The 24,514-nt window shown below is 36.4% G+C and overlaps 1 long non-coding RNA gene across 1 annotated transcript; it reads left to right on the plus strand.

The window, feature by feature from the left end:
• The first annotated feature begins 6,309 nt into the window (after window positions 1-6,309).
• Window positions 6,310-24,338, plus strand: LOC136031242 (uncharacterized). Its single transcript, XR_010618473.1, has 2 exons — window positions 6,310-6,542; window positions 23,879-24,338. It is a non-coding gene; the product is annotated as an uncharacterized LOC136031242 (long non-coding RNA).
• The last annotated feature ends 176 nt before the right edge of the window (window positions 24,339-24,514 follow it).

Genomic DNA, 24,514 nt, shown 5'->3' on the forward strand with positions numbered 1-24,514 from the left:
CTTATTCAAGTATTTAGTTGGTATTTTGGTTTGGTTAGGTCGCGAATTTAATATATTTTTATATTAAATTCGGTTTTACCCCCCCCCCCTAATGTGCAAATATGTAGCCCAGATTTGTTTCTAAACTATTATATTTTCACCATATTTTGTTTGATTTCATTAGCATTAATCGAACTTCACTTCCCGAGTGTTTACTGTATAACCGATAAGTACCAAAAATAGTTTCAGAAACTACCGACTAGTCTGGATGAAACAATCTCAGAAACCGCTAACCTGATGGAATTTCGATTTTTTGGGTAAATAAACACAACTTGTATTGTCAGTTCTTTGAATTTTTAATCGGATGCTCCCTTTTTAATTAAATTGAAAGCATAGCTTTTTATAGATAAGATCAATGGCGTTCTTATGAGTAGATTAAACCCTTAACACCCCCCTTCATTATTGGAATTGTTTTGGACTAAGCCAGAAATGTAGGTGCTGCGGAGTGCAGCTCCCATCCCGTTACACAAGTATTTAAAGTGTAACATAAAAGATTACATTCATATGTGTACCTGCACAGAGAAGGAGTTGGACAACCGCCTTGAAAAAAATCTACTTGAAGAATTACATCTTGAAAAACCCGAATGATGCCCTTAAAATTTTTCTTCAGTATTTCCGACCCTAACTTTCCCCTTCGAAGAGAAATTTTAAGGGGTAAAATTTAATATTCAAACTTGAAAGTAAACGAGAATAGAGGTCATAGGGATCGCAACCTAAGTTTTGGGAAAGCCCTGGTTCGGCCAGTTTATAGTAATAATGAAAGAAGTTTGTAGGAAAGAGTCATACTTGTTAATAGAAATAAATCGATACTTTAGTAAACGAAGTTTAAATCATGATGTACGCTTCAGTATCTACTTTATGTACCGAGTCTAAATATGAAATTAAATTTAAAAAAAAAAAACAAGTTTTTTAACTGAAAGTAAGGAGCAAAAATAAAACTCGTACAGAAACTATTAGGTATATGAAAGTTGTCCTCTCCTAAACACCTCGCTCTTTACGCTAAATGTTTTGTACTTTTAAAAAAGCTTTTATTGTTCTAATTAAACGACCCATGTGTCTCAGAAACAGCAAAGTTGAAACTTCCGGGAAATATTGAGGGGGATAATCAACTAAATCAAAATATGTTGTGTGGATTTCGTCTTTCAAAAGGATATATCTGAAAAATCTTAGGAAGGGCTAAGGCTATTAAGTTAAAGCTTTCAAAAATACTAAAGGGGATGCTGAACTAAATCAAGGAACACGCTTTCTATCCAGGTTGTCTGATGGGTATGTCAGTAATTTGTCGGGAACGGTTGAGGGTATTATCAGTTGAAACTTTCAGGGAATCTTAAAGGGGATGTTGAACTAAATGAAATGACGCCATATACATTTGCGCTAGGAAAACACGTGTCTGTAATATATCAGGACCTTCTAAGGGTATCAAGTTGAAACTGTCTGAGAATGTTAAAGGGGATTTTGAACTAAGAGCAAAAGCTGCTATGTGCATCTAGGTTTTCAAAAGGGTGTATCTCAAAAATCTCAGAAAGGGTCTTGACATGAAGTTGAAACTTTCGGGATTACTAAAGAGGATGTATAACTAAATCAAAGGACACCTTAGTATCTCAAGACCAGCTAAGGGTATCAGTTTGAAACTGTCTGAGAGTGTTGAGGGGGATGGTGAGATGTATCCAAAGACACAATGTGCATCTACTTTTTCAAAAGGTTGTTTTTGGAAAATCTCAGAAAGGACTTAAGGCATTGAGTTGAAACTGTCTGGAATGAAAAAGGTGGTGTTCAACTAAATCAGAGAACACCTTGTGGATCCAGGGGCCTAAAAGGTGTATCTGCAACATATATCGGGAAAGGCTATGGGTATTATTAGTTGAAACTTTCAGGGAATGTTGAGGGGAATGTTGAACTAAACAGAAAGACATTGTATACACCAAGGTTACCGAAAACGCATGTCTGAAATATCTCGGATCAGCTAAGGCTATTAAGTTGAAATTGTCTGAGAATAGTGAGGGGATTTTGACCTATATGAAAAGCCACTATGAGAATCTAAGTTTTTAAAAGGACTTATTAGCAATATATAAGGAACGGCAAAGAGTATCAAGTAGGAGGGTCCAGGAAATGCTGGGAAGGCCTGTTAGACTAAATCAAAAAGCACTTTATGCATCCAGGTTGTCAAAAAGATGTTTTTGAAATAGCTCAGGCCCTGCTAAGGGTATTAAGTTGAGATTTTCGGGTAATGTTGAGGGGATGTTGAACCGAATCAGAAGATACTATTTGCTTCCAGTCTGTCAAGAGTTTTTATTTATAATATTACAGGAGCAGGTAAGGGTATTACGTTGATTTTTTTAGAGAATATTGTTTAGGATGTTGAAATAAATCAAAAGAAACTATGTTGATCCAGATTTTTTAAAAGGCGTATCTGAAAAACATCAGGAACGGCTAAGGATATTTAGTTCAAACCTTTAGGGAATGTTAAGGTGAATGTTAGACTAAATCAAAAGCCACCATTACATCTAGGTTTTCAAAAGGGCATATCTAAAATATATTAGGAACGGCTTAAGGTATTAAATCGAAAATTTAAGGTAATATCGACGGAGATGTTGGACTATATCAAAAGACACAAAGTGCATTCTAGTTGTCAGAAGACTGATCTGTAACATCTTAAACCCGGCTAAGGATATCAAGTTGAAACTTCCTGGGGATGTTGAACCAAGTCAAAGTTATTATGTTCAGGTTTTCAAAAGGGCGTACCTACAGCATATCAGGAATGGCTAGAGGTGTTAAGTTGAAACTTCCAGGTAATGTCGAGAGTGGTGCTAGATTAAATCAAAAGACACCAAGGGCATTCTAGTTGTCAAATCTATAATATCTCAGCCACGGCTAAGGGTATAAAGTTGAAATTTGAGGGAATATTGAGCAGGACTATGACCTAAATCAAAAGATAATAATGTACATATAGATTGTCAGTATACCATATCTACAATACATCAGTCACGGTTAAGGGTATAAGTTGAAACTTTTCAGGAACAGCTAAGGGTGTTCAGTTGAAACTTTTGAGGGATGTTAAAGGGGATGTTGAATTAATTCGAAAGACATTAAGTCCATCCAGGCTCTCAAAAAGGTATATTTAGAAAATCTCATGAATAGCTAAGGGTGCTAAGTTGAAACTTTCAATGAATAATGAGTGGAACCTCAATAAAAAGACATTATGTACATTCAGGTTGTTGAAATGACCTCTTACACACCACACCACGCTTATGCTCACTTCAAAGTTGTAAATTAAAAGAGAGCTGAGTAATGCCTCTGATCTATATTTATTTGCTTATTCTCATTTCACTAATGTGTAAAAAGGCATATTAAAAGAACATGCATATTAACAAGCATATATAAATTTCTATAATAATAGTTCAAACTTGAAACGACCAGAAATTACTATTAAAGAATGAATAAAACCCAGAGCTAAAAGAAAATTAAATAAATAAAAAGAAATTTTTTAACGAAAAGTAAGGAGCAACATTAAAACTTAAAACGAACAGAAGTTACTTCGTATATGAAAGGGACTGCTTCCTCATCAACGCCCCGCTCTTTACGCTAAAGTTTGACTCTTTCTCTTAACTCTAATTTTTAAAACAGTAAAAAACTTTAGCGTAAAGAGCGGGGCGTTGATGGGGAAGCAGCCCCTTTCATATACGAAGTAATTTCTGCTCGTTTTAAGTTTTAATGTCGTTCCTTACTTTTCGTTTTTTTTTTTTTTTTTTTTTTTTTTTTTTTTTTTTTTTTTTTTTTTTTTTTTTTTTAATTTCTGAACGTTTTTGAATCAATGCATGTTTTGATTTTGGCTCTCCGCAGATGAATAATTAAAACAAAATTTGCTTATTTATTTTTTTGGCTAAATGGCTTTCTCATAGTTTTGATCGAATGATTTTGAGAAAAAAAGCAGCGGGAGAGGAGGCCTAGTTGCCCTCCTATTTTTTGGTTACTTAAAAATGCAACTAGAACTTTTAATTTTTTACGAATGTTTTTATTAGTAAAAGATATACGTAACTTACAAATTAGCTTACGTAACAAATTTCTGTATTCTCATGTTTTTATTACGTATATGAAGAGGTTCACCCCCTCGCTCTTTACACTAAAGCTTAAATGTTGTTCCAATTTCTTGAGAATGACCCCTGAATCACAAAAGCCGTAGAATAAATAGTTGAAATTACTGAAAATACTTTAGCGTAAAGAGCAAGGTATTACGAGGAGCTGAGCCCATCATATGTGTAATAATTTCTGTTTGTTTTAAGTTGTAATGCTTCTCCTTACTTTCAGTTGAAAAACCTTTTCATATTTATTTTTTCATTGTTTTTTTTTTTTAATAATGCTGGAAAATCCTGCGCTCCCTTCATGAAAATTTTCTTCCCCATGGAAAGTTCCCCCAACATATCTCCCTCTTATCAACCCCCCCCACAACCTAAACATCCCCCTGAAAACGTCTGTACACTTCCAAATAACCATCACTATATGTAAGCACTGGTCAAAGTTTTTAACTTGTGGCCCCTCCCATGGGGACTGTGGGGGAGTAAGTCGTCCCCAAAGACATGGTTATAAGGTTTTTTGACTAGGCTGAATAAAATGGCTCTCTCAGAATTTTGATTTGGTGACTTTGCGAAAATAATTAGCGTGGGAGGTGCTAGGTGCCCTTCAATTTTTTTCGTCACTTAAAAATTGCACTAGAACTTTTCATTTCCATTAGAATGAGCCCTCTCGCAAGATTCTAGGACCACTGGGTCGATACGATCACCCCTGGAAAAAAAAAACAAATAAACACGCATCCGTGATCTGCCTTCAAATTCCACATTTTTGCAGATAGGAGCTTGAAACTTCTACAATAGGGTTCTCTGATACGCTGAATCTCATGATGTGATTTTCGTTAAGATTGTATGACTTTTATGGGTTGTTTCCCCCTATTTTCTAAAATGAGGCAAATTTTCTCGGGCTCGTAACTTTTAATGGGTAAGACTAAACTTGATTAAACTTATATATTTAAAATCAGCATTAAAATGCGATTCTTTTGATGTAGCTATTGGTATCAAAATTCCATTTTTTAGAGTTTTGGTTACTTTTAAGCCGGGTCGCTCCTTACTACAGTTCATTACCTCGAACTGTTTGATAAGATAAATTATCAGATCAAAGATTTGAATATGGATATTGATATAGATAAAAAAAATCCTACAACTATATAAAATAAAATGAATCATCGAGTCAAACATAAAATGAACAAATATTACTAAACACAGTAATAGGGTTACTGTCCCCTCCGTGTCCCATGGTCTGATAAAGGGCGCTTTGCTGAAAACCAAATATGTTTGAATAAACATTTTCTTTTATAGTTATAATCTTGAAAAATAAAAAATTCTATGAAGTAAAACTTGAATTGCGGAAATTTCCAGGAATAATATCATTATCTATTAACCGTTCAGATCATTTTATCCAGTTCTATCAAGTCATATTGATTATTAAGTTTTTGTTTAGATATTTAGATATTTTGAAAAATTAAACCACACTGTTTAAACTCATAGTTTCCAATAAAATGTAAATGATGCAATAGCCTTTAGAAGATTTCAGGGTGGGGTGGGTTATTAAACCTACTCCTGTTAGTAGACTCCAGTCGTTCCAGCCCGTCAAATTTAGGACAACTATGGATGTGGTATTAAAACAAACAGAAATCAAATAATAAAGAATATTCATTTCGAAATAGAAATAAAAACGGCATCATGACTTTTAAAAATATAAATAAGGATGCAAATGACTGTAACTGTCCCCTACTATTTTTGGTAAAGTTTTACTTTTTTTTTCCCCGATACTTCAAGAACAAATTTCACGAACGCACAAGGGCGTTGAATAAATAATGAATTTTTCACAATTCATCTAGAACGGAAGGGTCTGTTGTTGTGGATTTGATTCAAACATTAAAATTTGAATTCAAAATTTGTCCGTTAGTAACTAAAACACTTGCACCTACCCACTGACTATCTTAGTTGCACTCAAATTTCTTTCAGTAAAATACAAGTACAAATGACGGGGTAGTCATTCCCCCTCATATAGGATTTATTTCGTTTGAGTGTTAATGTTTCTCTTTACTTTCATTTGAAAAAAAATCTGTTTTTAATGCTCCCGTGAGAGTTGGATTAAGAGTTGAAAAATGGAAACCCGTGACTGTTTAGTTGTTTTGTAATCAGAGATGTAATCTTTTTTACGACCCATTCAGGCTCTATGATCGTCTGCTATTTTTGGATTTTTTTTTTTTTTGCTCTTGTTGTTTGAAGTATTGTCATAATCTTTCTGGAATGGTGAGGGCATGAACGGTGATGTTGATTTTTGGAAAGGAGGCTCAAGCTTATTAAAATAGTAAAAACTAATAATTTATGTGGAAATCATTGGAGAAACCTTGCTCACGAGATTTGGAGGGCATCGTCCTCGCCTCCCTCCTCTAGTCTGCTGTACTTTCTGAATACACGCGTTTTCAAGTAAGAAAATCCGTAATATTTTTCTCTTGATTTCAGTTTCAACAATTTTCCATGAAATTGAATAGGTATAGACTGTTGGTGCTTGCAATGGGCTGTTACTGTTTTTTAAGTAAATTATTACGTTTTTAGAGCAAATTTAAGGTCAGGATTTTTTATTTCACCTTACTTTTTGGCTGAAGATAGGTTTTACTGTCTGTTTATAGTTTTTACTCCGCTCAGATTTAATTTTATACTAGGTGTCGGTATTTTGGACTAGAATTGATAAAGATTGACAGTTTCCTGGGAAAAGTGTCTCTGTGGTGTCAGTACCAGACTTGTGTGCTTGATTGGAGTCCTATTCTGGACGTGGTTTATCTCATGCAATCTTCAGATGCATTTACATTTCTGTTCCAAGCTTTATTTTTCCCAGAACTGCACCTGATCCTTCAGCCACGTATTCAGAATGACGGAGTCGTGGGACACACTCCTTCCCTCCTCTTAAAATCTGAGGACCCTTTCAGTTTTTTAAGTTGGAATGTGTAAGCCATTGGATCATTCTTTAGGGCACACCTATCAAATTGATAGTATGTTTAGACGCACGAAAAAACGTCATGCAAGAAACTTCGATGAAAATCAAACATCACATATGAAATATTTATTTGTCACTTAGGATCACAACTTAAAACTGTTGAGGGATCACTTAAAGATCCCTTCGCAATAAGATTTTACTAATCCCGAGAGTTCAATAGTGTTAATTTGTGCAAATTAAGTATTTTGTAGGATTTTCCGATTTCCCAAAAGCTCTGATTGGCTTAAATCAGCACTAGCCAAACTTCGGTATTAGTAAGATCTCATTGTGAATGGGCCCTAAGATCGCCTTAGGTAATCCGTGAACAATAATGGACTGAATCAGTTACGATGTATCTGTATCTATAGAGACAGCTAGGGAGTTTTTCCCAAGGAACAGTACTTTGAGTCTTCCAATTGTATTCCCTAAATGATCCCTAAGCGATCCCAAGTAAAAATAGTGCAAGATTTCTTTGCTGATCAAATTAGATGGAACAACAATTCAGCTATGTCGTAGACTTCCCTTAATTTATTACCAGCAAGCTTAGAAATTCCTGAATTTTCAAGGCTAGGACTACTCCCTAAATAATTCCTGATTAATTATGAATATATGAAGAACATTATTTATATCTCTGTGAAGTTGGGGTTGATTTTATGGATGGGATATTGGTCCTAAGATCCCATTTGGTGGCCCAATCATACGCATTGAAAAATTTTTTACTGTGATTCCAATAACTTAGGACGGTTGGTCATTTAAGAAAATTTATAACAAGGGTGTCTATTCTTTGCGTCTATTTTTATGGCATTTGGTATCTACCAAGTGACATATAGCGATCGGAAATTCTGTCGGTTTTTCGGTCCCGGTTTTGCTAGTTTAAGCACTTCCAGGTATGCTAGGACGATGAAATTTGGCAGGCGTATCAGGAACCAGGCCAGATTAAATCAGAAATTGTCGTTTCCTCGTTCGACCATCGGGGGGGGGGATGATTAAATCTGAAAAAATAGAAAAATGAGATATTTTTGAATTACGAACGGGTGATCGGATCTTACTGAAATTTGATATTTAGAATGATATCGTTTCTCAGAAGTCCTATTCTAAACCCGAACCGGATCCGATGACATTGAGGGGAGTTGGGGGGCCTTAAATCTTGGAAAACGCTTACAGTGGAGGGATCGGGATAAAACTTGGTGGGAAAAATGAGGAGAAATCCTAGATACGTGATTGATATAACCGAAACGGATCCGCTCTATTTGGGGGAGTTGGGGGGGAGGGTCAATTCTGAAAAATTAAGAAAAGAGGTATTTTTAAATTACGAAGGAGTGATCAGATCTTAATGAAATTTCATATTTAGAAGGACCTCGTTACTCAGATCTTTTATTTTAAATCCCGAACAGATCCAGAGTCATTGGGGGGCGGAGTTGGGGGGAACCGGAAATCTCGGAAGACACTTAAAGCGGAGAGATCAGGATGAAACTTCGTAGGAAGCATAAAAACAAGTCCAAGATACGTGGCTGACATGACCGGACCGGATCTGCTCCGGATCTGGTGATATTGGGGGGAGTTGAGGGGACCCAAAATCTTGGAAAACGCTTAGAGTGGAGGGATCGGGAAGGAAATTGATGGGAAAAATAAGCAGAAGTCCTAGATACGTGATTGACATAACCGGAACAGATCCACTCTGTTTGGGGGAGTTGGGGCGGAGGGTGAATTCTGAAAAATTTGAAAAAATGAGGTATTTTTAACTTACGAAGCAGTGATCAGATCTTAATGAAATTTCATATTTAGAAGGACCTCGTAACTCGGATTGGGGTCGGGGGGGGAATCTTAAAAAATACTTAAAGCGGAGCCCCTGAAACTTCCCACCTAAAACTAGGTGGGAAGAATAAAAACATGTCCAAGATACGTGACTGACATAACTGGACCGGATACGCTCTCTTTGGTTGAGTTGGGGGGAGGGGGAGTAATTAGAAAAATTAGAAGAAACGAGGTATTTGTAACTTACGAACGGGTGATCAGATGTTAATGAAATTTGATATTTTTAAGGATCTTGTGCTTTAGAGCTCTTATTTTAAATCCCGACTAGATCCGGTGACATTGTGGGGGAGTTGCAGGGGGAAACCGGAATTCTTGGAAAACGTGAAAATTGAGGTATCTTTATCAAACGAATGGGTGATCGGATCTTAATGAAACTTGATATATAGTAGGATCTTATGTCTCAGATGCTCCATTTTGAATTCGAATCGAATCCGGGGACATGTGGGGCTGGAGGGGGAAACAGAAATCTTGGTAAACGCTTAGAGTGGAGAGATTGGGATAAAACTTGATGGGAAGAATATGCCTTTTATCCAATCTTTTATTTAAAAAAAAGGACGTTAGTAATTCTTTTAAAAACAGAAATACTAAAATAACTATTTAAAACTAGCTGCATAACATAAATCAACTAGTTAAGTTTTGTTACTTAGAAGTTATTATAGCTATGATTTATTACAGTTATTATAGAGGCTATATGGGTTTTGCGACATTTTGGTGTAGTAGAGTATACAGAGCCTGATTTAAATCTTTGGCGCCCCTAGGCCCAAACAATTTTTGTGGTCCTGAACAGAAGGCCACTGACGAGTGGTGAAACAAAATTAATGCATGAGAGAGGTGTTATAGAGTTCTCAGTTGCCATTCTTGGGAGACATCTGACAGTTTATAAGGGGTTGCAGAGTTCCTGTGTTGTTTTAAAATCAATCTTAAGTGAATTTTCAGCGCAGCAGCAAAGTGCACCTGGCACTTTGACGGTAAATCACATCAGTCCAGTTTTATTTTGAAAAAAAAAATCCCTCAGTGTTTTTTGCTGTTTTTTGCGCCCCTCGGCATTGTGCTCCCCTATTTTTAGATCGTGGCCTGGGAGTATAGCATACACGACAAAGAAGGGGTACCAAAAAATCTCGTACGGTTAGGTACTCTCTATAGAATAATTAAATAAATAAAAGTTTTTTTAACTGAAAGTAAGGAGCGATATTAAAACTTAAAACGAACAAAAATTATTCCTTATAGTAAAGGGGTTGTCCCCTCCTCAACGCCTCCCTCTTTACGCTAAAGTTTGACTCTTTGTCACAACTCTACTTTTTAAAACTATAAAAAAAACTTTAGCGTGAAGAGCGAGGTGTTGAGGAGGGGACAACCCCTTTACTATACGGAAAATTTTCTGTTGGTTTTAAGTTTTAATGTCGCTCCTTGCTTTCAGTTAAAAAAAAAACTTTTTTTTTTATTTAATTTCTGAACGTTCTTGAATTAATTCATGTTTTGGTTTTGACTCTCCGCACATAATTAATTAAAACTAAATTTGCATGTTAGTTTTTTTGCCAAAATGCTTTCTCATAGTTTTATTCGGAAAATTTTGAGGAAAATTAGCGGGGGGAGGTCTAGTTGCCCTCCAATTTTTTGATTACTTAAAAAGGCAACTAGAACTTTTAATTTTTTACAAACGTTTTCATTAGTAAAAAATACACGTTACTTACGAATAGACTTACGTAGCGAACTTCTATATGCTTATGTTTTTGTTACGTATATGAGGGGGTTCACCCCTTCGTCAATACCTCGCTCTTTACAGTAAAGCTTAAATTTTGTCCCGATTCCTAAAAATACTTTAGCGTAAAGAGCGAAGTATTACGAGGTGGTGAACCCTTCATATGCTTAACAATTTCTGTTCGTTTTAAGTTTTAATGCTGCTCCTTACTTTCAGTTGAAAAAACTTCCTATATTTATTTTTCATTGTTTTTTTTTAAATTATGCTAGAAAATCCTGCACCCCTTTCATTGAAATTATCTTTCCCCATGACCAGTTCCTCCATAGAAAGATCCTCCCATGTAACTTCCCTTCAACTTCTCCCCCCCCCCCCAAACGAAAAAAAATCCCTGTGAAAACGTCTGTATACTTCCCAATAACCTTTACTATATGTAAACACTAGTCGAAGTTTGTAACTTATAGCCCTCCCACGTTGACTGTGGGGGAGTAAGTCGGCCCCAAAGACATAGTTAATATGTTTTTTGACTATGGTGAATAAAATGACTATTTCAGAATTTTGATCCGGTGACTTTGGGGAAAAATGAGCGTGGGAGGGGGCCTAGGTTCCCTCCAATTTTTGTCACTTAAAAAGGGCACTAGAACCTTTAATTTTCGTTAGAATGAGCCCTTTCGCGACATTCTAGGACCACTGAGTCGATACGATCACCCCTGGGAAAAAATCAAACAAAAAAACAAACTAAGAGCTAAGAGCTCATATCGCACTTGTGACGAGGTCGGAAGAGCCAAGAGCCAAAAGCTTATATGGTATGAGCTCTAGCAAAATTCTAAGAATCAATAGATTGCTTTAAAAGGGAAATCAGAGGCTTAATGCAGGTCGGGATTTAAAATAAGAGCTCTGAGTCACGATGTCCTTCTAAATATCAAAATTCATTAAGATCCAATCATCCACTCGTAAGTTAAAAATACCTCAAATTTCTAATTTTTCTCTCCCTTCAGCCCCCCAGATGGTCAAATTGGGGAAAACGACTTTATCAAGTCAAGTTTTTGCAGCTCCCTGACACCCCTACCAATTTTCATCGTCCTAGCACGTCCAGAAGCACGTAACTCGCCAAAGCACTTTACCCCACCTCCTAACTCCCCCAAAGAGAGCGGATCCAGTCCGATTACGTCAGTCACGTATCTACGATATTTATAAGCATTTTCAAGATTTCCAGTTTTCCCCTCCAACTCCCCCGAATGTCTACTTGTCGGGATTTGAAATAAGAGCTCTGAGACATGAGTTCCTTCTAAATATCAGATTTCATTAAGAGGCGGTCACCCGTTCTTAAGCTAAAAATACCTCAATTTTTCCAAATTAACAACCCCCAGCTCCCTCAAAGAGAACGGATCCATACCAATTATCTCAATCTCGTACCTATAACTTGAGCTTATTCTTCCCATCAAGTTTCATCCCGATCTTTCCACTCTAAGGGTTTTCCAAGATTTCCGGTTTCCAAGATTTCTGTTTCCCCCCTCCAACCCTCTATGTCCCCGGATCCGATTTGAATTGAAAATGGAGCATCTGAGACATAAGATTCTTCTATATATCAAGTTTCATTAAGATCCGATCACCCATTTGTAAGATAGCTCGATTTTCACGCTTTTCAAGAATTCTGGTTTCCCCCTCCAACTCCCTTCAATGTCACCAAATCTGGTCGGGATTTATAATGAGAGTTCTAAAGCACAAGACCCTTCTAGATGTCAAATTTCATTGAGATCTGATCACCCGTTCGTAAGTTAAAAACACCTCATTTTTTCCAGTTTTTCCGAATTACCCATCACCCCTAATCCACTAAAGAGTGCGTATCCGGTCCGGTTATGTCTGTCACCTATCTTGGACCTGTGCTTATTCTTTCAACCAAGTTTCATCCTGATCACTCCGCTGTAAGCGTTTTCCAAGATTTCTGGTCCCCTCCCCCTAATGACACTGGGTCCGGTTGGGATTTAAAATAAGAGATTTGAGTTTCAAGGTCCTTCTAAATATTAAATTCATTATGATACGATCCCTCTTTCGTAAGTTAAAAATACATCATTTTTTCCCGTATCTAGGACTAGTTCTTATTTTTTCCACCAAGTTACCTCCCGATCCCTCTACTCTAAGCGTTTTCCAAGATTATAGGTTCCGTCCCCCCAACTTCCCCTTCATCAGGTCCGGTCGGGATTTAAAATAAGAGCTCTGAGACATGATATCCTTCCAAACATCAGATTTCATTATGATCCGATCACTCCTTTGTAAGTTAAAATACCTCATTTTTCTAATTTTCAGAATTAGCCCCTCCCCCCAACTCCCCCAAAGAGAGCGAATCCGTTCCGGTTATGTCAATCACGTATCTAGGACTTGTGCTTATTTTTCCCACCAAGTTTCATCCCGATTCCTCCACTCTAAGCGGTTTCCAAAATTTTAGGTTCCCCCTTCAATTCCCCCCAACGTCACCGGATCCAATTGGGATTTAAAATAAGAGCTCTGATTCACGATATCCTTCCAAACTTCAAATTTCATTAAGATCTGATCACTCCCTCGTAAGTTGAAAATTCCTCATTGTTTTTAATTTTTCAGAATTAACAATCCCCCCCAACTCCCCCAAATAGAGCAGATCCATTCCGGTTATGTCAATCACGTATCTAGGACTTCTGCTTATTTTTCCCACCAAGTTTTATCCAGATCCCTCCACTCTAAGCGTTTTCTAAGATTTTAGGTCCCTCCCCTCCAACTCTCCTCAATGTCACCGGATCTAGTCGGGATTTAAAATAAGAGCTCTGAGACACGATATCCTTCCAATCATCAAATTTCATTTAGATACCAACACCTGTTCGTAAGTTAAAAATACCTCATTTTTTCTATTTTTTGGGAATTAACACCCCCCCCCAACTCCCCCAAACAGAGCAGATCCATTCTGGTTATGTCAATCACGTATCTAGGACTTCTGCTTATTTTTCCCACCAAGTTTTATCCAGATCCCTCCACTTTAAGCGTTTTCTAAGATTTTGGGCTCCTCCCCTCCAACTCTCCCCAATGTCACCGGATCTAGTCGGGATTTAAAATAAGAGCTCTGAGACACGATATCCTTCCAAACATCAAATTTCATTTAGATTCCAACACCCGTTCATAAGTTAAAAATACTTCATTTTTCTACTTTTTCCGAATTAACGGGCCCCCCACTCCCCTCCCCCAGGTGGTCAAATCGGGAAAACGCCTATTTCTAATTTAATCTGGTCCGGTCCCTGACACGCCTGCCAAATTTCATCGTCCTAGCTTAACTGGAAGTGCCTAAAGTAGCAAAACCGGGACAGACCGACAGAATTTTCGATTGATATATGTCACTTCGTTAATACCAAGTGCCATAACAATAAAAAAAAAAAAAACAAATAAACACGCATCTTTGATCTGTCTTCTGGCAAAAAAAAAATGCAAAATTCACATTTTTGTAGATAGGAGCTTGAAACTTCTACATTAGGGTTCTCTGATACGCTGAATTTGATGGTTTGATTTCCATTCATATTCTATGACTTTTGGGGGATGTTTTCCCCTTTTTTGGAAATAATATGAAAAAAACTTCGTTTTCTTAAAGAGTTAAAGAGGCTGCGTCCCAAAGTCGAACCTTAAAACGTACAGGAATTAGAAGAGGCAGTTGGGGGGCTGCCGCCCCCCAAACCCCCAGCTTTTAAAGACTCTTTTGTACAGGTTTTTTTTTGTGGGGGACTTCATTGTTACTATTTACTAGTTTCGGCGCAATGGTTCTCCTGTCCTCTTGTGTTTAACATTTTTCGAAGTTATTCCATTATTCATTCATTTCAATTTTTTGTTAATTAAAAGAGGGCCTTTCCGAAGCCAAGAGCGGGGGGTTAGCAAAAACACAAAAAACCTGTACAAAAGAGTCTTTAAAAGCTGGGGGTTTGGGGGGCGGCAGCCCCCCAACTGCCTCTTCTAATTCCTGTACGTTTTAAGGTTCGACTTTGGGACGCAGCCTCTTTAACTCTTTAAGAAAACGAAGTTTTTTTCATATTATTTCTGTACGTTTTTCTACAATCCATGGTGGATGTAATTTAATAATTCCTGTACTCCTCGTACAGGAATTAGGAGAGGAACTTGGGTGGCTGCCGCCCCCTCCGCTTTTAAATCATTGTATAAAATAGAAAAAAATTAGGACTATAAGAAGACTATTAGGAGAGGCAAACCCCCCGCTTTTAAAGACTCTTTTGTACAGGTTTAATTTTTTTTTCTGGAATGGAGCTGGATTTTTATGATGCTTGCAGTCATTCTCGCCGTGCCGAGCTGATTATTTTGATGTACTTGAATGTTGATATTCGTAACTTTTAAGAATTTCAAAAATTAACATGGGACTATTAGACTATTAGGACTATAAGAAGACTATTGGGAGAGGCAAACCCCCCGCTTTTAAAGACTCTTTTGTACAGGTTTAATTTTTTTTCATATTAATTCTGTGCGTTTTTCTACAATCCATGGTGGATGTAATTTAATAATTCCTGTACTCCTCGTACAGGAATTAGGAGAGGAACCCCCCCCCCGCTTTTAAATCATTGTATAAAATAGAAAAAAAAATAGATAGAATGACCGAAATGTTTCTTTTGCTCATAAGAAGCTAATATTCTGTTATCTCTCAAATGATAAGCTGTCCAGGTGTTATCAAAATTTTTTTGATGTTGTGAAAAAAAACCGCCCGTAACGGACTTGAACCCTTGACCCGAGGATTAAGAGTCTCACGCTCTACCAACTGAGCTAATAACTTGCATGTGTGTAAATATAACTTCTCAATAGCTTTTAAAAATTTCAAATTAACATGGGCTCTTATGGAGAGAAATCCGTTAATTAAATAGCTAATGGGTGGTTTCTGGAAAACAGGGAAGGAGTTATCGGATCAAGCTGAAATTTCGCGGATAAGCTCCTGGGCCGTAGGGGACCTTAACTTGTGAATTTCAGCCCGATCGGACAACGTTTAAAAGGGGTGGGGGGGGGGGGGGGGGGGGGGTTGGAGGGTCGAAAACTTTCGGGGGGTTAAGATTTTCCTACGAAACTTTCATGGGCACTTACTCGGAGAATTCCGCATCGAATGAGTCTTCGTACACCCAGATCCGATGTCGGATGTGACCTGTAGGCGTCTAGGAAAAAAAAGTAAATGAATTTTAAGTGGCTATGCGTGGTTTCTGGAAAACAGGGAAGGAGTTATCGGATCAAGCTGAAATTTCGCGGATAAGCTCCTGGGCCCTAGGGGACCTTAACTTGTGAATTTCAGCCCGATCGGACAACGTTAAAGGGGGGCTTGGGTTGACAGGTCGAAACTTTCGGCCAGATTTTCCCCATGAAGAAAAAGTTGGAGGGGGATGAAATTTTGCAGGTTTCTTAGTTGGAGCTCGGGCTACGAAATGCATCCCTCCCCATCCGTCTGCGACCACTGGAACCGAAGATCGCTTAACATTGTCGTGTGTCGCCTCTTTATAGAGGCACGAGTGTGCCTCCTTGACTACGGCAAATTTTCTCAGGCTCTTAGCTTTTGATGGGTATAATTAAACTTGATGAAACTTATATACTTAAAATCAGCATTTAAAATTCGATTCTTTTGATGTATCTATTGGTATCAGAATTCCGTTTTTTTAGAGTTGTGGTTACTATTGAGCCGGGTCGCTCCTTACTACAGTTTCGTTACCACGAACTGTTTGATCTTTTTATAGATATCACCTTCACCGAAAAAGGAACAAGACATTTTTGGTCATACTGTAAATGCTATACTGTGTACCCTATCTTGCCATAGATAAGCGGTGAAGGTCAATCAATGAGGAAAAATGAAGATGGTAGAAAAAATTTCTTTCAAAACTAGGGGCCTTTAAGAATCTGACGGGCTGTTGAAATGTTTCTTCATGGAAGAAAACAAGAGGAAAAAATAGTAAAAGTAATGTAGTTTGAGTAGGAACTGCCATAGTTCGGTCTTCCAATCGAATGATATTCCATATTTGTATGTTTAGCATGTATAGACTGTGTTTTGGTCTCGAACCGGCCACACCTCCGTCAGCGAAATTATATTTTCGGGTTTTTCAGGGTCTCCAGTTACAAATCCGAAGCCAAGATTACAATACCACCATTTCAACAAGTAAAAGATAGTGTTTGTTCTGCCGGTCGAGTTTAAAATCCCTCACTTTATGCATATTTCATTAAAATGTAATTGTAATACAAATTCTGGGCTCCAGTTAGTCTCCCAGAATGTGTTACGAATAAAAGGGCAAATGCTTACCAAAAACCTATTCATCTACATATGAAACACCGGCATGGAGAATTCCAACTTTTTCCAAACTAATATCAAACTTAAGGAAAATACTTCAAGCTTGATAAAACATATACATAAATTTAGAAACTTTCTTCTGAAAAAGGTGGGACAGACTCTTGGAAAAGACAAGATAAGAGAACATGATCCTCTCAAGTAATAACTGGGAATGTTTGATAACTAAACCTTTAGAAAGCCAGAAAAAACTTCCATTTCCCAACTGTAAATTACGCACTATTCTTCTTTTTTGTTTTTCTTGGCAAACACGCAAGGTTACATTAACAACACTAAATATCTTAAAAGACAAAGCGTTGATTGAGTTAGACCAGTTTTATGGATGCAGAACGACAGATGGCCAAAGATTGCTCTTCGGCCATTCATCAGAGGTAAAACGAAGAGTAGATCGTCACCGAATGGAGTGAGAAGAGATCACAAGGAAGTATTTAAAGGAAATTGCAGCTTAACGGGGTGGGGGGATATAGTGTAAAACTTTGAATGGATGTAGTGGATAAGTCTGCGCAGCTGTGTTGGCATCTTGGTGCTGTAGTGAATTTTCAGTAGTTGTAGTTAGATAGAGGATTTGGGTCCAGTACGCACTTTTAGCGAGGAGGAGGTTTTCTCGTTCGTGCCTTTATCCTTTAAAATCTCGCAGTTTTTCCGTCACCTCAAGGTCCCCCCCCACCCATCCTTACGGGGTCAGGTTTAACTTGCTTTCACACTGAGTCAGTTAGCTTGTTCTTTCTTAGAGTCAGTTGGTAGCAGGGACTTAACTGGGTGGTTTGGCAACAAATCAGAACTTATCTCGTTTTTCCATCTATTTCCTATGGATCATCATGCAGATTGAAAGTCTTGATAAGATTCCAGTGTTAGAATAATGCAATATGAATACTTATCAGCTAAAACATATGGTCTTAGAGAAATATGTGCGTGTTGTGGCGGCCACGGACGAAATTTGTGCCTCCGACTTTACATATTTTATTCCTTACGTGACTTTAGTTTTAACAACTGCAAAATTCCCACCTATTCTACGAAAAAATATTAGTTAAAAATTGACCATTTTCATAATTCCAGCCCCTTTCCCTTGGAATGCATGGCTTATGCCTTCCTCCCTTTTGGCACTCTATTGGGGGTTTCACCCATTTTTAGTGCAAGAAGTGTCTCAAAATTTTGATCCAGTGGAAAGGGGGCTCCAAGAATACCCGTGGTCCAAAGGGGCATTGGAGCGGGTTGTGGTTTAATTGGTTTTGACTCTAAAAAGGGACATTATAGCTCAGAAGCTGTGATGACCTCTTCCTGATTTTCTTGAATAATCAATTCATTGTGATAATCCTTGGCAAAAAAAAATCAACGCTGTTATTATGTTGACTGTGATAATCTATAATAGAGCTTTGTGAAAAAAGAAATAACTTAATGCATTTTTAATGAAGTAGAATTTAAGTAGACATGTAGACTCATTTTAAGCTATATAATTTTCTTATTTCTTCTGAAGCCAGTGACACAGAATGAAGCATTGTTTTTTTTCGTAGTTAATGCAATATCATTTCATCGTCTTCAAGGTAAATCTTGAACTGTCATTAAATAAAAAAAAACTAGTTTTTTTTAACTGAAAGTAAGGAGCGACATTAAAACTTAAAACGAACAGAAATTACTCCGTATATGAAATGGGTTATCCCCTCCGCAATCCCTCGCTCTTTACGCTAAAGCTTTTAATGTCTTTAAAAATTGAATTGTGGCAAAGAGTCAAACTTTAGCGTAAAGAGCGAGGGATTGCGGAGGGGACAACCCATTTCATATACGGAGTAATTTCTGTTCGTTTTAAGTTTCGATGTCGCTTCTTACTTTCAGTTAAAAAAACTAGTTTTTTTTTTTTATTTAATTTCTGAACGTTTTTGATTAATGCATGTTTGATTTTGGCTCTCCGCACATAAATTATTAAAATGAAATTTGTATATTAATTCTTATTTTGGCTAAATGGCTTTCTCTTAGTTTTGATCAGATGATTTTTAGAAATAAGGGGTGGGGGAAGGAAGCCTAGTTGCCCTCCATTTTTCGGTTACTTAAAAAGGCAACTAGAACTTTTAATTTTGAACGAACGTTTTTTATTAGTAAAAAATATACATAACTTAAGAATTAACTTACGTAACAAACTTTTATATCCTTATATTTGTATTGTGACGAGGGGGTTTGTACCCTTGTTAATACCTCACTCTTTACACTAAATCGTAAGTTTTGTCCCAATTCTTTAATAATGACCCCTGAATCAGAAAGGCCGTAGAATAAATAGTTGAAATTACTTTAAATACTTTAGCATAAAAAGCGAGGTATTCTCCTCCTAAATACCTCGCTCTTTATCCTAAAGTATTTTTAAAACCCCTCATATGCGTAATAATCTCTGTTCGTTTTATGTTTCAATGCTACTCTTTACTTTCAATTGATAAAAACGTTTTCATGTTTATTTTTTCATTTTTTTTATAGTAATGCTAGAAAATCCTGCGCCCTTTTTATTGAATTTTCCTTCCCCCATGACATATTCCTCCAAGGAAAGATCCTCCCACGTAGCCCCCTCCCCTCAACCACACCCCCGAAACCAAAAAAATACCCCTGAAAACGTCTGTACACTTCCCAATAACCATTACTGTATGTAAACACTAGTCAACGTTTGTAACTTGCAGCCCCTCCCCCAGGGACTGTGGGGGAGTAAGTCATTCCTAAAGAGATAGTTATTATGGTTTTTGACTATGCGGAACAAAATGGCTATCTCAAAATTTTGATCCGTTGACTTTTGGAAAAAAATTAGCGTGGGAGGGGGCCTAGGTGCCCTCCAATTTTTTTGGTCACTTAAAAAGGGCACTAGAACTTTTCATTTCCGTTAGAATGAGCCCTCTTGCTACATTCTAGGACCACTTGGTCGATACGATGACCCCTGGGAAAAAAAAATAATAAAAATAAATAAATAAACACGCACCCGTGATCTGTCTTCTGGCAAAAAATACGAAATTCCACATTTTTGTAGATAGGAGCTTGAAATTTTTGCTGTAGGGTTCTCTGATACGCTGAATGCGATGGTGTGATTCTATGACTTTTAGGGGGTGTATCCGCGTATTTTCCAAAATAAGGCAAATTTTCTCAGGCTCGTAACTTGTGATGACAAAGACTAAATTTGATGAAACTTATATATGTAGAATCAGCATGAAAATCCATTTCTTTTGATGTATCTTTTAGCATCAAAATTCCGTTTTTTACAGTTTCGTTTACTATTGAGCCGGGTCGCTCCTTACTACAGCTCGTTACCGCGAACTGTTTGATTATGCGAAGTTTTTTGACAATTAATTTTCTCCGATATTGACGACATTGATATTCTTCTGTCATATTTGGAAAGTAGATCGTTGTGAACAAAATTGTGTCTTTTTGTTCTCTTTTAACCGACTTTTCTCAATTTAAGACCATCTTGTATTATCTCTAAATACTTCATAATCGTGATATTTTAAAGGGGGGGGGGGGAAATTGTAAAAACTCTCCCTCAGAACAGAGTTTTGGGGAGATTCTAGACAGCTTTGACTTTTGTCATTTTCAAAGATTTCACCTCCTATTTTTCTTCTTTTCTTTTCTCTTTTTTCAACTTATAGAGAAAAGCAAACTTCATTTTTTTTTTTAAGGTTTTAAACACGCCATGATATAAGGACAGTCCCTAAAAAGTGCGTGATTTTATATGTCTCTCAGGAATAACCTTAAAATATGACAGAACTGATATCAGTCATTGCTAAGTGGGCTTATATAATTCTCTCAAACCTTACCTTGATTTTGAGCAGCATTGCTAAGTAAACTTAACCTTTCAAATATTTTGAGTAAACCTTTGGTTTATATTTATGCAACTGTTCTATTGTTTTAAGTAAGCTTTAACGACGGGAAATTTGTAAAATTATTTGCTGAATGATGAAAATGTTTAGAACACTAGCGCAATTACAATAAATGTCACGATTTTGATTTTACCTTTTTTTTAAGTCTTTAGTTTATAGTATTTGTGGTACAGTGTACTGATTTTCTTAGGTCTCTCACAGCTGCTTCTTTGGTTTAATCCCTTTCTGAGCGCTCGTTGGAAAAATTATTTTTGTGGTCTTACTCGCCAAGAAAAGTTAAATGCACGAAGATTGCGAACAAATAAAAAAGGAATAAATGTTACTGCAATGTACCATTTCAAAAAAAAAACGCTTTTCTATTAAATTTTACGGCATGGAAATTTGGAAGTTCTAATAAGTAAAAGATGTCGCTAAGAGTAATTAATCATCAAATAATATTTCAATACACATAATGAGTTATTTTTTATTCCAAAACTTACTTCAAAGGATTGGTTTAAAAAAAATAATGTTTCGTCTTTGAGTATTACCTTCTCTTATATCTCTAGTAAACCTACTGTGATAAGCTGTATTAATCAACTTTTCAACAGATTATTTTAATCTATATATATAAAAATAAGTTGTCTGTCTGTGGATGTGTGGATGGATGTGTGGATGGATGTGTCAGGTGACGTCACCTGAAAAAACTGGATTAGGTGACGTCAAAACTGAAAAAACTAAAAAAAAGGCAAAAACTACAAAAAAAAACTAAAAACTAATAAAAAAAATAAAAAAGCTAAAAAACTAAAAAAACTATAAAGGTAAAAACCAATAAAAAACTAAAAAAAAACTGAAAAAAACTAAAAAAAGGCAAAAACTACAAAAAAAAACTAAAAACTAATAAAAAAAGTAAAAAAGCTAAAAAACTAAAAAAACTAAAAAAACTAAAAAAAGGTAAAAAACTAAAAAAAAAAAAAATAAAAAAAAACTAAAAAAAAGGAAAAAACTGAAAAATAAGCTAAAATAAAGGTAAAAACCAATAAAAAACTAAAAAAAAAAGGAAAAAACTAATAAATGACGACACTCAAAGAGAAAGCGACCAGGACAAAAAACTAAAAAAAAAGGCAAAAACTACAAAAAAACTAAAAACTAATAAAAAAAATAAAAAAGCTAAAAAACTAAAAAAACTAAAAAAAGGTAAAAAACTAAAAAAACTAAAAACTAAAAAAAAACTAAAAAAGGTAAAAACTAAAAGAACTAAAAAAGAAAAAAATAAATGACGACACTCAAAGAGAAAGCGACCAGGACAAAAGGAATGTTCGATTAGCAATCAACAAAGCACCGGGACACAGGGAGTATAAATGACGACCAGGACACAAGTAAAAAAAAAAATTAACAAAACTAAAAAGAAGGTAAAAACTACAAAAAAACTAAAAAGAAAAAAAAACTAAAAACTAATAAAAAAACTAAAAAATCTAAAAATCTAAATAAACTAAAAAAGAAAAAAAAAGGAAAAAAATAAAGGAGAAAAACAAAACTAAAAAACGAATGTATATACAGACCGGTACACCGGGATACAAATGACGACCGGGACACAGGGAATATAAATAACGACCGGGACACAGGGACACAACTACAACGGGGACACCGGGGGAAACAGGGGGATATAAATGACGACCGGGACAAAAAAACTAAAAAGAAATAAAAACTAAAAACTAATAAAAAAAACTAAAAAATCTAAAAATCTAAATAAGCTAAAAAAGAAAAAAAAAGGAAAAAAATAAAGGAGAAAAACAAAACTAAAAAACGAATGTATATACAGACCGGGACACCGGGATACAAATGATGACCGGGACGCGGGACACAGGGAATATAAATGACGACCGGGACACAGGGACACAACTACAACGGGGACACCGGGGGAAACAGGGGGATAACCTGACAATCTATTTATATGCAAAGACAATGGGACAGCAAAGAATGTTGTATATTCGCAAGTTTTACGTAGTTAAAACCATATATATATATATATATCTATATTCACAGGTGGGACATAGGGACACAACTACAATGGCGCGTAACTATTATGGCGCGTAACGACTTACGCGCGCGGGGGGGCTTGGGGGGGGCGCGAAGCGCCCCCACCAACTAGGTGTTGGGGTGGCGCGAAGCGCCACCCCAACAGCTAGTATCTTCATAAACATTCCACACAATGGAATATATCAGACAATACTTGTCCTTTTTCTATTAACCACCTGGCTTTTTCAGTAGTGCTTTTCACTTTGCCTCTTGGCTCTTGGACTATCAGTTTGTGCAATTTTATTTTTCCTGCTTCCGTGATTAGAGCAAACCTGAAATTTCTTGTGTAAAGAGTAAGAAAAATTGGAAATTTGAGATAGTCGCTTATTTTCTTTTTTCTCCACTCACTGTGGAATGGTGTTAAACATGGAAGTAAAGCCTAAGTATTCCCGTAAGTTTTAATCTATATATATGTAAATATACTGTTTGTACCTTTTTACCTCTGTTAATCTGCCAATCTGTTACCCAGTGGCGTACGTGGGGTACTAAGGGTAGCTTCAAAAAAATTGAAAAAAATACAAAAAAAGAAAAAAACAAAAGAAAACACCCCACGTGTCAAAAAGACGCGTGGCACGGGTCACACCGCGTGAGACGAGTAACTGGCATTGACACCCCACGTGTTATTGGGCAGCAACGCGTGGCAGAAGTCAGCAAGTATAAAAAAAAAAGAAAAAAAAATTCGTATGTAGGCAATGATCTGCGTAACGCAGATACCGATCTCCCGTTCCTCTGCCTTCGACCAGGAGTGACTTGTGTGGTTTGGTGCAAATTATCAGCCGCTTCCTGAGTTTTCTTCCAGATTTCCCCAGGTGCCTGTTTATAGCTGGGTGGAATTTTTGAAATAATCGGAAGATAGAATGCATATCTTTGTATACCTTTCTTTATATTTAGATCTTTTGTTCTTTTTTAGACGTGACAACCGTGTTTGTATAATAGAAAACATGGGAAACAAGGTAATGACTAAAATACTGTTTTCCAAAGAGTAACTTTTAAATATGGACTTCAACTTGATTCTTCAACAATTTTATCTATATATATGTTCTTTTTTAGGGAGAATCAGCTGTGCAATTTTATTAAGACATTATCATCATCTAGTGTCACCGTCACTCTGTACGAAGAGTCTTCGTTTTTACGGGACAAGCGACTGCTTTCATATCTATCAACTATTTTAGGACCATTGTGTGAACTCAAAGTTATTTTAGAACCTTCACTATTTAGAGGTTTAAGTGAATAGTTTTTTTTTGCTAGTGGAGATTCTTAGAGTGTAACTACCACGTTTTTTAGGTTGGTGTGATGTCGTTTTTGCGCAAACGTGTATTCCATTGACTATTATTTTCTAACGTTTCCACACAATTGCTGTCATTTTATTTTCAGGGCAGCAGTCACAAATCCCCCCTTTTATCGTGAACTAGTATATGATGTGTACAAGAAGTTTTACGTAGAAATTATATTGATCTTGGAGCATAAATGTTGATTCGTTGGAATTTTATAATAAAAAATGTAATCACTGTCCAGTTTTTATTTAAACTTTAGAAATATGACACTATTGAAATAACGTTAATTACATACCTCCGGGGGTGTGAGGGAAATTCCTTCGTCTCCTAAGATGTTCTTAAAGAATCCCTCCCTCATATACCAAAATACTGGAAGTACGAAGTTAAAATGCATTAAAAATTATGGATTTTG

This window comes from Artemia franciscana, chromosome 9, assembly GCF_032884065.1.
Source record: "Artemia franciscana chromosome 9, ASM3288406v1, whole genome shotgun sequence".
Classification (NCBI taxonomy): Eukaryota; Metazoa; Arthropoda; class Branchiopoda; order Anostraca; family Artemiidae; genus Artemia; species Artemia franciscana.